Source organism: Hesperophylax consimilis, chromosome 17 (assembly GCF_061612785.1).
Source record: "Hesperophylax consimilis isolate HC1 chromosome 17, BYU_Hcon_1.0, whole genome shotgun sequence".
Classification (NCBI taxonomy): domain Eukaryota; kingdom Metazoa; phylum Arthropoda; class Insecta; order Trichoptera; family Limnephilidae; genus Hesperophylax; species Hesperophylax consimilis.
Window position 1 is genome coordinate 2,970,666 of NC_142852.1, and position 14,713 is coordinate 2,985,378.

The 14,713-nt window shown below is 35.9% G+C and overlaps 1 long non-coding RNA gene across 1 annotated transcript; it reads left to right on the plus strand.

The window, feature by feature from the left end:
* The first annotated feature begins 13,261 nt into the window (after positions 1-13,261).
* Positions 13,262-14,482, plus strand: LOC149415778 (uncharacterized). The gene is made up of 4 exons (XR_016303476.1): positions 13,262-13,339; positions 13,434-13,634; positions 13,993-14,048; positions 14,292-14,482. It is a non-coding gene; the product is annotated as an uncharacterized LOC149415778 (long non-coding RNA).
* The last annotated feature ends 231 nt before the right edge of the window (positions 14,483-14,713 follow it).

The following is a 14,713-nucleotide window of genomic DNA, read 5'->3' on the forward strand; positions in this document are numbered from 1 at the left end:
GTCAGTGTATATACTGTCCACTTGTTGTTTGAGACCCAGAGATTCAGATATGTAATTTTCATAAATCATTAAATTACTTAAGGTAGAGCGACCTGTGATGAAGCCATGTTGGTTAGGAACAATAATGTTGTTGATAGGTTTTACAATGATATCTAGGACTAATTTCTCAAAAACTTTCGGTAAAGCAGACATTATACAAATTGGTCTATAGTTTGATATATCGCTTTTATCTCATTTTTTATGAATAGGGATTAAATAACTTTTTTTCCACTGAGCTGGAAAAGAAACAGAACTTAAAGAATTGTTAAAGAGTTTATAAAGAGGATATATCAGACTACTAACACAGGTTTTGAAAAATATTGGAGGAATACCATCCGGTCCAGCAGATTTATTGCTATCTAATTCTTTTATGATTTTTTCTATAGATTCTTTTTTGATGAAACATTGGCTTAGATTTAATACCTCTTCCACTGAAATATCGGGAATCGTATTGACACGAATATCTGTGTCGTAAACACTTTTAAATGAAATGTATTATAAATATGTATGTAATAAGTATAAGAAAAATATAAATTAAAATCCTAATGTATGTTTATATTTGGAGTTAAGCTAAGTAAATAAAATATTAATCGGAGTTATAAGAAAACGTAACTGAAAAAAATTAACTGTTGATAAAAAGTAAGAACTAAGTGGAATAAAACGTTAAATAATAAAAAAAATCAGATTAAACTAAAATTGGTGAAGATCATCCATCGTCTTCAGAAATATCTACTTCCACAAGATCCATCAAGTTATATTTGTAGTGCTGCTTTCCCGAATTGTCCAGTTCACTTAGATAAAACTGATTTGAAGTCGATGGCAGTTGTGATGACTGCGGCAAATATATAGGAGAAAGGCGAGACTCTAAGTCATCCTCCAAAGTTTCAATGACGAGTTTTTGAATCATGAGTTTCAATTTTTTTGTTATATTCATGAGCTACACTTCTTAGCGATGAAGCCACAAAGTCACCAAAAACTTGGTCATCATTCGCAGGTGCATCTAATATTTTGCTGCATTTGTAAGGCAAATCAGCCTCCTTTTTCCTTTTTGCAGCACGGTTTGGCCGCTCCGATGTCTGCCGAGGTTGACTGTTGCTAGGCATCTCTATATTCTCCTTCTCCGTAACGTCCCTCACAGCGCCAGTATTTTGTAGCTAAAAATAATAAAAAACATATTTTTGTATTATTTTTACAGTTGCCGTCAACAGAAGAACATTGGAATAATGTTGCAGACAGATTCAAAAATGTCACTTCCCTCAATGTATCGGAGCACTGGACGGAAAACATGTAGTCATTAAATGTCCAGAAAACAGTGGGAGCATGTACTTTAATTATAAAGGAACATAAATTATCGTTCTAATGATTGTCGTGGACGCAGAATATAAAATTATTTACATGAATTGTGGCTGCATTGGCCGTGTTTCTGATAGGGGTGTGTTTTGTAATACAGCATTATTTAATGGTTTAGAGTAAGGAGCACTCAGACTTCCTCCTCCCATACCTCTAGCGGGGAGGCAGAAACCGATGCCTTATGTTTTGGTGGCCGATGATGCCTTTGCGTTATCAAATTATTTAATGAAACCATACCCATACAAAAGCCAACTCATTGCTAAAAGAGTCTTCAATTATCGTCTCTCAAGGGCCAGGGCTATGGTTGAGTGTATTTGGTGTAATGGCTAGCAGGTATAGAATTTTACGAAACTGCATTGAACTACCCCTTAAAAAGGTTGAACTATATAGTTTCTACGATCCGTGTGCTACACAATTTCATGATGTCTGGCAATAATGCTCCACGTTTTGCTGATAGAGGAAGAGAGGAGAAAATGCCTCGTGAAAACCTTTTCCTTTAGAACAAAGGCATGGAAATAATAATCCACCTGCAAGTGGACAATTAATTCGAGATGAATTTAGTGAATATTTCGTTTCTCTTGAGAGAGAATTGGCATGGCAATATCAACGTGTCTAACCTACGCTACTTAACTAACACACGCTAATCACACCGTTTCCAGGCAGTCTACTTTCATCATTAATGATTAATAACTAACCATGAACATGAATGTGTATGTAAATAAAAATATAATTTTCTTTAATTCAAGGCACTGCCGAGCTTGTCTCGTTATTGTGGCTGTGTGTGGCGTGGACTGTCACTGGCTGGATGTGCGCCACAGTACCTACACAGTCGACTCGATATTTCGTAATCTATGGTTTAAGACATAGTAAATAATCTATGGGTTGTGACAAAGCAGATTGATGGGAATAATTTCAATAATTTGTAATTGCTATCGTGATTGTGATTAAGGAATTGACATAACAATTAATAACATTAAATATCATTTCTTTCCTTACAGGTAATGTTTTGTTACTGAATGCTTTTCTTCATGTAAATCTTGTGAGATTAACAAAATAAACCTCCTCTTTCCTTACAGAGAAACTCAATTGTGTTTTAATTGACTTTGTCGTTCAAATCACAAGGAAAATATCATTATATGAATATAAATTTTATAAAGCACGGGTATTTTTATTTCGTATTTTATCAAAATGCTGACTGATTTATCAAAACCGTGTCAATCATTCCCCTATCTACTCAAAAGACGCAGGTGTTGGTGTTGAAAGCGCAGCTGTTCTGGCGGCCGACCAATTCTTTACAAGTAGCAAAAATACCTAACTGTACTGAAGTCCAGATTTTATACCGTCCCCTTTATACTATTCTTAATTCTAATTCTTAAAATTAACACGTAATACCCGGAGGTTGAAAATCAAACACATGCGGCGGTGGTGGGTCCAGATTGACCCGGCTGAAATGATGAAATTAAAAGGCTTTTTATGCATTTTTCGTTCATATCCTTACTTTTATATGATATTATGTAATTCCTCATTAACTCATAACATATCCCTTGTGTTTCTTGTATGAAGATGGAAGTTTTAGAAATTAGTATTCCGTAAATTTTGCGGTTCGTCAATTTACAGCAGCGCGGACATCCCGCGCAACAGCTAATCAACGACTGAATCGAAGACGGCCGCGAGCCCCCGACGCACGGCCGATGCTGGTGCCGTCTGATGGTAAGGGGAATGAGGAGTAGGGTGTGTCAATTATTTCAACTTTTGAATTCAGAAACGCCTGATGTCTGAAAAGTTGCGTCTTACAAAGAAAATGAGAAGTACATTTAAAATTGTTTTTTAAAAAATGGTTATTAGCTCGCTAAAATGCATTGAAAATCAGAAAAAAAACCTAAAACATGTATTTTTAAATAATGGTAATTAATATTTTCTTCACCATAATTTAACCTTTTAACGTTTGTTTATTATTAGAAACTGCGTATAGTTGACAAATATTAAATAAAAAAATCAATTTCATTAATGCAAGTAAATCTACAAGAATTCCGAAATTAACAAAAAAATGATAAAAATCCACTAAAACGTTTTCCATTGCCATTTAGTTTGCTTTAATTTTCAATTATTGGACTTGGTTTGATATTTGAAGACTCAAATGAACATCTCCCCTTTCCTTTCGTCTGCTCCACCACCTCCTTCTCCTACCACTGTACCCCTACTCCTGCCACAATAAGATGTTTGTTTTTTGTCAAGTTTAAGTTGTTAGTCGCCCGCACGCGCCCGCCCATCGCCCGCCCGCTGCAGTTGTCTGTATTGTTTTATGCGACAGTGTATTGTTTTGTTATCTAAGTCTATAAAATTATTAACATTACGTTAGCAGTATAATTTCCAAACGTATAGACACTAGATTATCTACCAAATTAAGTATTTTCGACAAGTTTCCTGAAGAAATGAAGTGGACTACTCTGCCAAGTTATGAAGATGTCATCAGGCATTACGAGTAGTTGCGGTATAAAATGAAGCTAACAACATTGAAAAAGCCATTTGCCGCAGAATTCTCCACAAAGGTATCCCAAGTGTTGACTGAGATACGGCAGAAATTTTCAATTACTATTATTTCTTTTCAAAGAATAAAATTCCTTGTTTTTTCCTACATAACTGAATACAAACAACTATTGAAAAATTTAAAAACAAGTACCTACCAGCAAGTCCCAAGCATACATCAATAAACTAGATGCATTCATCGTGAAGGGTCAACAACTTTTTGATATTGCAGCCTGTAAATGTACAAACTATTCCATCTGCAAATGTGGCAGGCTGAGGTCAGTCCCACAACAAGAACGTCTTTTTTTGGAGGATCAACGTAGTCAAAGATTAATGATTATGGGGAATATCGATTTCAACACTACGCAAAAACTTGGTAAAAAATAGACAAGGGCGCAAAGGATTGTAAATCCGAATAAGTCACGACCTTTAGAAAAACCATCTACTCTTCTTCCGCTTCTTTCCAACAGTTTTTCAGATTCTGATGAGGAACCAGCGCTAAGTGAAGATCATCAATCTGCAGTGGCTCATGATACATTATCTCCTCGAAATATACAATATTCGAAGATGAAGAATCCCTTGACGAAGTTATCTCAAATTTGTGATCGATACGGCGTATCACACAGAGCAGCAGCTGCCATTGCTTCTGCGGTTTTACAAGATGTAAGTGAAGCTGGTCCGTCTAACGTTATAGATCATAATAGATTACGAAGAGCTAGAAAGCAAACTAGAGATATGTTATTAAATAGCCGTAAATTGACAAATATCGAAGGTTTATTTTTCGATGGGCGCAAGGACAAAACAATGTTGATTATCAAGAAAGAAAGTAAATTTTATCGACGAATAAAAGTTGAAGACCACAAAACGTTTGTGCAGGAGCCAGGATCAGTGTATCTCGGACACGCTACGCCATAATCTGGTACTGCTAAAGACAGCGAAAATGCCATATGTTCTCTTTTGGAAGAGGAAAATCGTCAAATGGAGAAAATTGTTGCAGTTGGTTGTGACGGAACAAATACAAACACTGGCCGGAAAAATGGGAATCATTTTAAGAATGGAACAGAGACTTGGAAAGCCATTGCAATGGCTTATCTGCCAGCTGTACGCCAATGAACTACCATTGCGACATCTGCTAACTTCATTAGATTGACCGACTAGTGGACCTATAGCTTTCTCGGGACCAATCGGAAGAAACTTAAAAAAATGTGAGAACATGAAAATTATTCGGTTTGTTCCCATTCAATCATCCATACCGGAAAATATAACAGAAAAATTAAGCACGGACCAAAATTATTTATATAATATGTGTCTGGCTGTGTCAAGAGGTATGATAACTGTAGAATTGGCAAGGAAACAACCAGGGAAAATGTCTCATGCCAGGCGGCTAACAACTGCAAACAGAATAATACGGCTATATGTTACAAAGGAAAACCCAACAGGAAATTGGCAGATATTGGCCACCTTTATTGTGAGAGTATATTCTCCAACAAGGTTTACCATAAAGTGCAATAGTTCTTGTATAGATGGAGCCCGTAATCTCTGGAAAATGGTTAGCATTTCCAGATATCTTTCAGCAGAATTGAAAGCTATTGTCGACCCCGTGATTCAGAGGAACGGATATTTTGCACACCCGGAAAACATTATTCTATCAATGCTAACCGATGACAATAAATGTATAAGGGAGCTAGGGTGTAGAAGAATCATTAAATATAGGGCCCTTCAAACTTCAGGAGTGAGAGAGTTCATAATTCCAAAAATTAATTTCAATTGCAATAGCTACATAGAATTAATTGGAGAATTAATTGACTGGCAGGCCACAGATTTAATTCTGACAGAACCTCCACTCCTGAGCAACGTAAAAACGGACGAATTACTTAAATTGTGTGATGAAGGAAATGTAAAAAGGTTTTATTTTACTAAATTTCCTTGCCACACACAATTAGTGGAAAGGTGTGTGAAGTTGACCACAGAGGCGTCTTCTTCTGTTGCTGGTTACAATGCTAGAAAAGGTTATATTTACGCCAAGCAACATTTTAAGTAATTACTGTTTTAACAATATGTTATCATTCAATTTTGAGCATCCATTAATTTTTATTCGTTGTATTTTGGTCAAAAATGTTGTTGTACGTTATTGTTTAGTATCTTGAATTTAACCATAAAAAGTGTTATTTTCCCCTTTTATATTTTTAACAAACACATCACATATGTATAAAAAAATATTTATTTTTCGTTCTTTGTACTGCAGTTATGGAAATAAAATTAAGTGTGCTACAAAATATAAAACATGGACCCATTATTTTATTTTTTTCCCAAATCACGAAATCAAATTTTTTTCAAAACTTCCGACCATTTTAGCGAGCTAATAATGAACACCAATTTCATTTATTTTTACGTTTTCGAATATCTACAGATCGTACGCAACTTTTGAGACCCCAGGCGTTTAAAAATACGGCAATTTTTTTTCTCTCTATGGAGAGCGACACACGCTAATGAGGAGGGCAGTGCGGGAGGGGGGGGAAAGGAAGCGTTCGTCAGCGGAAACAAACATTTTTATTTCTATAATTATTAAAATTTTCGATGGTGTGCATTTACAAGAATATCGTGTATTATTTAAAATACCAGAAATAAAATCACTTATTTGATAACTTCCTTGTGGCTGTACCTCTAATAGAAAGATGTGTAAAGAGAAAATAAATTCAATTTATAGCCATATTAAACGATGATTGCTTATGCAAATATTAGAAAATATTATATTGGCATTCTAATTCAAGTTGAGTATTTACTTTCCTCACACATTTATTTGTCACAATTAAAACCATTGAATGACACACATTAAAAATACTAAAACTTTTATTTTTCAACAAAACATATTTAAATTAACAATTTTCATTTAAAAAAACGGAATAAAAGCAATATTCTAAATACGAAAATACAAAAATGATTCGACGATTAATAAAATTTATATACATACACAAAAAACCAAATGGATTTATTATTACAAATTCTGGATCTAATGTTTCGAATTCCAAGTCGCCATCATCACTGATCTCACTGCTCGAACTGTTAAGTAGCTTTTCGATCTCATTATCAGATAAATAATTCATTGCCTTCGTACGCTACGAAAAAAAAATATCAAAACAAAGTCACAAACAAAAATCACAATACTAGAAATGTGCCCGAATGGTTGACAACATCTGCGCGGGACTGTGAGAGTCAAAGATGGAAGGACAGAGCAAGAGATATGCTGTTTCGTCGGCTGCTCGAATTCAACTGAGAAGAAATGGAGTTTTTTCGTATTTTTATTCACAATTATTCTAATAACTTTTTTAAAACGTGTCCGATTTTAATCATTTTTGAGTCGAAATGTGGGTAAATATTTTATGAAAGAATAGACAAAAGGAAATTAGCCTAAACGAGATATTTGCGGCAAAATCTTTTATTTAAAAAACACTGGGTCAAACCAGACCCATCACCGGAGTCGAGGTGTTAATTGTCATGTTAGTTTATCCTAAATTATTGTTCATTCAATGTCTTTAAAAGTTAGGTAACTTTACGAAATACATATACAAAATTTGTTCAGGCACTTCCCTTTACGATGATTCTGGATTCGCGGATCTCCACGTTCGCACTTATCACTGATAACACAAGCGGCAACTTGGGCTGGTTCCGAAGGGTGGAATCAGTTCAGCCTGGGCCAAGGCTCCGAAGGGCAAAGTCGGCAGGCAGCGACTACTAAGAGGACAACTTCCTGGGAGGAAGTCTGGCGACCACTTTGGCTTCCTGGGCGGAAGTTCGCGGGGTTACGGGAAGAGCCTCGGCAACCGCTCAAAGGGGGAGGGCAGGATGTTTCTCGGCGGAAGCGAGTTGGTAACTCCTGAGAGGGCAGCTTCTTGGGCGGAAGAGCCTCATAGGGACATATCATATTATTAGGAGAGCGTATTTATCGTACCCAGTAAAATTAAAGTAGAAATTATCATGTTCTTAAAAGGCCAGGTTCATGAAAATAATATTAATTGTCTATGATTTCATTCTTGTCTATGCATAACCTATATATTTTTTGACAAGTGCTTTCTTCTCCGACAATCTTTCTTCCTGTTTCTACACTCAGTTTATCCCGCCCTGTTTAACTTATTATACCGTGCATGTGATGGTTATTGGAAAGAAATAATACTTAAATTTATTCATTGCTATTCATTTTGGTAGCGGCCGTTCTTCCAATTTAGTTAGTGAATCATCGGGCGTTTTGTTACAGCAGAATGTTTTAAACTGTTAATTTGATATCAAATGCATGTATTTCAAATGCATTTATTAAAATGATAACAAATATACGGATAAAAGTTGTTTAATCACAGGTGGATTACAACGGAATGGCGGTAGATATAGACGGTAAATAAATAAGGAGGTTTCCCAAGATAAACGACGTTTCTCTCAACCTTTGTCATAACTTCAAGGTTTTCTATTGCGTATTTTTGTTACGATTCGAGAAATAAAATTTTAAAAACTGAATTCCGTTACACTTTGTTCTGTTTCAGGGTTAAATTTATTATTAAACCCTATCAAAGCAGACCATGGATCTACTGAAGCCAGATACTATATCCATCAAGACGGAACCAGGGCTCCAGGAAGAAGGTGGAGGTGAAATTGCATTTTCGGATTTAGATGTCGACCTCCCAGCTGTAACGAAGGAATTCTTGCAATATGCGGAGAGTACTCATACAGCCAGTTGCATTGCATACGTGTAAAATATAGAACTTTAAATACGGATGTCCGGAATCCATGTCTGTTTTGAAAATTCGTGCAAACAGGACACATACTTGTTTCTTCCTCTCTTATAATACATGAGGTGTTATGGGTATTTACCCTAAAATGCGTCCTTGCCGGAAACTACCACAATACAGCACTATCTTAACATAAATATATGGTTCACGATAAGTTGTCGGTTCCTCTATTTCCTCATAATTTTATTGGAACATGATGTTACTTACACGTATTAAAAATTCATTAATATTAGATAGTGTGTTCTCAATATTCATTAATATTGAGAACACACTATCCCATTGACTTACAACTCCCTACTTAAGGTGCTCTAAAACAGGGTTTTTCTTTCTTGTTGAATCAGTCCCTCAAGAGAACGTCTGAGGTTATTTTTATCTGATATTGAACTTTAAAACTTTCATCCAAATTCCCGCTTCTATGGTATATTTATTCGTTAAAAATAGTTTACAGTTTTTCGATTAAGAAAGTGTTTCTTTTTATAGCAATGGTACGAAGATACATGGCTGGCTCTATGTGGGCGCAATTGGAGCAGTTCGCTCCGGGCGTCGAATACTCAACTTAAAACATCGCCCTTGATATTATTTTTGATAAATACCATACTACAAAAAACCACAAATCATCATTTTATTGATTACAGTGATATCCTCCCTTGGCGTGTACTAATTAAAATTGTAAGGGCAGCCAAAATTAAACTTGCTCCTGGCGCCGTTTGGTTCAGGGCTGGCCATGCAAAGATATATTCTATTTATACCCCTTTTTTATTCCAGGTAGCATTAATGTGGGAACAGTTACCATAAACAAGGATCTCGGACCCCGACAAGATGAAGCGGGGCTTACTTATATGAAAATTGATATAGACCTGCCGGATGTTAAAGAGGAATGTTTGGAACGCTTTGAAAGAATTACCAAGGCAGCAGGTAAAACCAATTTTAATTGTTAACTTGAAAAATTTGGCCTTTCTTTTTTTTAACGCCTCTACGAACTTACTTCGCTTATTTACTTTAAATTTCACTGAATAATTTTCATCCATATTATTTTTCAAATTTGTCGACAGATCTTCAGACGCATTTTGTGGAAAAAGGATTCACTCCTCCCCATCGCAACTACTCCTCTCTTAAGTCAAATTTCGCAATGAACTTTCGCACACATGTAAGAGAAAAACCTTTTTTTTGTTCCAAGTGCAAGTATTCAAATGCCCAAAAGCGAAATTTAAAGAAACACATGCTGATTCACAGTGGAGAAAAACTTTTTTCATGTACCCTGTGCAACTATGCGTGTTATCGAAAGGGTCAACTAAAGTTCCACATGCTGACTCACAGTGGGGTAAAACCTTTTAAGTGTTCCGTATGCAACTATGCATGTTATCGAAAGAGCGACCTAACGAGCCACATGCTGACTCATAGTGGAGAAAAACCTTTTTCATGTTCCCTGTGCAACTATGCGTGTTATCGAAAGGGTCAACTAAAGATCCACATGCTGACTCACAGTGGAGAAAAACCTTTTTCATGCTCCGTATGCACCTATGCATGTTATCGAAAGAGCGACCTAACGAGCCACATGCTGACTCACAGTGGAGAAAAACCTTTTTCATGTTCCGTGTGTAAATATGCAAGTTGTCAAAAAAGTAAGCTGAAGAGGCACATGCTGATTCACAATGGAGAAAAACCTTTTTCATGTTCCGTGTGCAACTATGCATGTTATAATAAGTGTCATTTAAAGAGCCACATGCTCACTCACAGTGGAGAAAAACCTTTTTCATGTTCCGTGTGCAACTATGCGTGTGGTCAAAAGGGTCAGCTAAAGAGGCATATGCTGATTCACAGTGGAGAAAAACCGTTTTCATGCTTAGAGTGCAACTATGCATGTTATGGAACGGGTGAACTGAAGAGGCACATGCTGATTCACAGTGGAGAAAAACCTTTTTCATGTTCCGCTTGCAACTATGCATGTAATCAAAGGGGTCAACTGAAGAGCCATATGCTGACTCACAGTGGATAAAAACCATTTTCATGTTCCGTGTGCAAATTTGCAAGTTGTCAAAAAAGTAAGCTGAAGAGGCACATGCTGATTCACAATGGAGAAAAACTTTTTTCATGTTCCGAGTGCAACTATGCATGTAATCATAAGGGTCATTTAAAGAACCACATGCTCACTGACAGTGCAGAAAAACCTTTTTCATGTTCCGTGTGCAACTATGCGTGTGGTCAAAAGGGTCAGCTGAAGAGGCACATGCTGATTCACAGTGGAGAAAAACCGTTTTCATGTTTAGAGTGCAACTATGCACGTTATGGAAAGGGTGAACTGAAGACGCACATGCTGATTCACAGTGGAGAAAAACGTTTTTCATGTCCAGTGTAAAACATTTCATTTTATCAAAACGTCCATCTAAAGACCTACATGCTCACTCACAATGGCGAAAACCTGTTTCATGTTCCAAGTGCACATATTTATGTTATTATAAAGGCGATCTGAAGCGTACGTTGAGTCACTACCGTGAAAACTTTTTCTTGTTTCTTGTTCTTCTATGGATATTCTAAAAAGCCACACGCTGACTCACAGTGGCGACAAACCTTTTTCATTTTTCAAGTGCACATATTCAGATTCAAGGAAAGGCCACCTTACATATAGGACATTTGTTGGAACACATGCTTACTCAGAGCGGAGAAAAAACCTCTTTTCTTATTCCGAGTGCAACTATGCAAGTCAACAGAGGTGCGGGTCGCGATGGAACGTTTTTCCTTAGATCTGCTGCGTCGTCATTGTGTGTGCCGCTTACCATAATATTTAACCCATATTTTGCTGACGTTGCGAAAACGCAACAGTTTGGTTGCTGGGTCATATTTTGAGAACTTGATAAGGATTCACCATTATTCTTTCAGTTACCTATAGAAAAAGTTTGATTTTACCGTAAGAACTTAACCATTGGAGCGACCACGCGAAATAAATAATTTTGCCTCGATTGCTCGAGAAATACAGACGATCATTTTTTTTTAATTTTTCGCCAACATTAAAAAAAAACATAACTTAGAATTTTTACATGAAGTCATACAAACTTATTATAGTGCTATATAGCCAATGAATTAACCTGTATTTTGTTGTTTGTTTCATTTTTGTAGGATTTATAGAAAAAATATTAAAAAAATCGTAAAGTTTATAATCGCGTGAATCCTGCGTATTTTTTACTTCGAAACTGCTGTGACAGGTACTTTTTCGAGTCAACATTAAATATTTTATATTTCTGTATGTTGTCTATGGATTACTTGATAATAAATGATACATGTCTATGGAAAAAAAGACCTGATTTTAACCGTAAACAACCTTTCAGAGATCGTGGGTGAAACAATATTTTAAAGAATTTGATCACGGACTGTCCAAATTTCAAGAACTTAATTTCTATGTTTAGTACATTTAACACACTGAAATTGTATTAAATTAGAAAGATAATTTTATTGTCTACAATTGCCAATAACAATTATTATAATTTTTGCCTTTTTTAACTAATTGATAATACAGACAGTCTATTTTACAATGTCAAAATCGAAGCGCCGTTTTTTATATAATTGAGATCTAATACTGGATATTTATGACCATGTTTTTATATTGGATAGTAAAACAAGGTTTTTAATAAGATATATATCTAAGCAATACATATTACTAATCTTTCAGAAAATACTTTGTAAATTGCTTAAATTCCGTGTTATTTTGACATTTTTTCCTCCAGAATACGTGATCTGACAGCGTTTAAGCTCAATACACACCTGGGGGGCAAGCACAGAAAATTCGATAACTTTACAATATCGGATCGACAGACGTAACTTCCGACGAGTTTATATCAATACCCCCGTACGCATGTAAAAGCTATCGGTAACATATTGATAACGCAATAAATAAGAAATCGATATACGCTGGCAATACTGAAGCAGTTGTCTATGGATCGCTTCTCAAACGTCAAACTTCAACGGTTACCAACGGCTTTACGTATTATCTACAAAAATCAACTTATTATGATGTCGATGTCAAATGAATCAATGTAAGTTATTTATTTATCTTGTTTATATGGGATTATCAATAAAGATGTGCTTGTAGACATTCAGAATGCTTTATTACGATTTCAACAAGAAAGTACGGTCGACGGCCAGTCAGATTGATTTTCTCACCAACTATATGGCAAGTCATTCAGAATTCGCTGCTGGCAGATTTGTTTGTCCTCAGGGTGCCCAAAAAAACCGCGACATGTGGCAGAAGTTGGCAGAGCAATTGGCTGAACTAGGTCCTGTTAAGTCAGCCGAGCAGTGGAAAACAGTGAGTATTTTAACTTACCTAAACAAACTGGCTTTTTTTTACGAAAATGCCGGACTTCTAATCTAATCTATCATGAAGACACTTAATATAAGTCCGTAAAACACTTTTAAGCTGATATTATTTTTGTTCTTTTCAGACATGGCGTGATTTAAAGTGTAAGTCGCAGGCAAAAAACGCCGATGCCAAGTGAGCTGCTCTCAGAACTGGAAACACTGTTACCATACCGGTATTAAGTGACATCACTCAAAAAGTGATTAGTATCATTGGCAGAGCCAGTTCTGAGGGCAGTGGAGTTCCCGAAAGCTGCATAGGAGAGGGACCAGAACAACTTGTGCTGGATATTGAGGTCACTAATGTCTTAGAATGTTAATATAATATATATTTGCTGTCAAAATGGAAGTTATCGTTCAGCATCAATGCCAATTATTTGTGTTTTATAGTACTCCGATCAGCAGCTCTTCACGCCTCAGCCCAGTGTAGGGATGAAAACTGGGCTGAGAAGTCAACCCAACCCAGCCAAGAAGAGGAAGCTAGCTGCTACGCCAGATGTCGGCTGTCGTATGGCAAAAGCTCAAGAAGCCAGCAACAACATCTCTAAAGAGCTTGTGGCAGTTGCCAACAGATTTACAGATGTTTTTGAGGTATTTCCTACATATTTCTTTTTGAATCACTCCCAAGTAATTTCAAATTAAGTAAAATTTATGAATTGTTATTTATAATTTCATAGTTCAGTGGCAACCTTTCAAAGTTCAGCGGCGGCCTTCTTATTCTCATTAACTTACTAATTAACCATCACGCCGTTTCCCGCAGGGGTAGGCAGTACCAGTACAAAGGATGTACCGCCAATCAACTCGGTCTTGGCACACACTTCTTGCCTCTTTCACATTCATACATCGTCTCATAAATTAATGTCATCATATACAATGTAAAACGAAAATACGTCGATGTAAAATATATGGTCTCATCGGTAAATTAATGAATTATTATCTATCGTTTCAGAGGTACACTGCAGCACAAGAAGAAAGGGTTGACATACTCCGACAACAGATATTGAGGTATTACAGTACATATTTCATATTATTATGATGTCACTTGAATGATTGAGTATGTCTCAAGAGAGGCACGAGAAACACGATAATTAAAAGTTCATGAAGCGAGGCTAGCAGCCTTCAATGGAAAGCTGGTACCTACTCTAATATATATATATATTTATAGCAGTTAGGCATGGAACTGGCAGAGGAACGATGAAAGTATAATGAATGAAATCTCTAATAATACACTTTTCTTTCTATTTCTAGACCAACAGATCCAGTACCATCGACTTCCCATAACTATTCATTGCAGTTGGAATCTGAAGACGAGGAAAATTCAATTTAATTTTTATGTGTGCCATTTGTTCCAATATCTCTGTTTTACTTGTTCATTAGAATAAGTTTTATTTTATTTATTAAGTAAAAAGAAATATACATATTTCGCTTTATTAACTTAAGTACACATTTTATATAAGTACATTTCAATTTTGTTCACTAATTTTAAAATCAAACGGTTTTCTTAAATATATTAATTCTATTACTGTTTTCAAGTTATCGGGAAGGAGATTGTATACGTGTACACCCTCATAGCCTGTATTTCTTTTGCCACTTTCAGTCTTTGGTGAATTTGAGTATATGTAATTTGTTATGTACTTGTATAGTGTTCAATGATTTGTAATGTTTACATA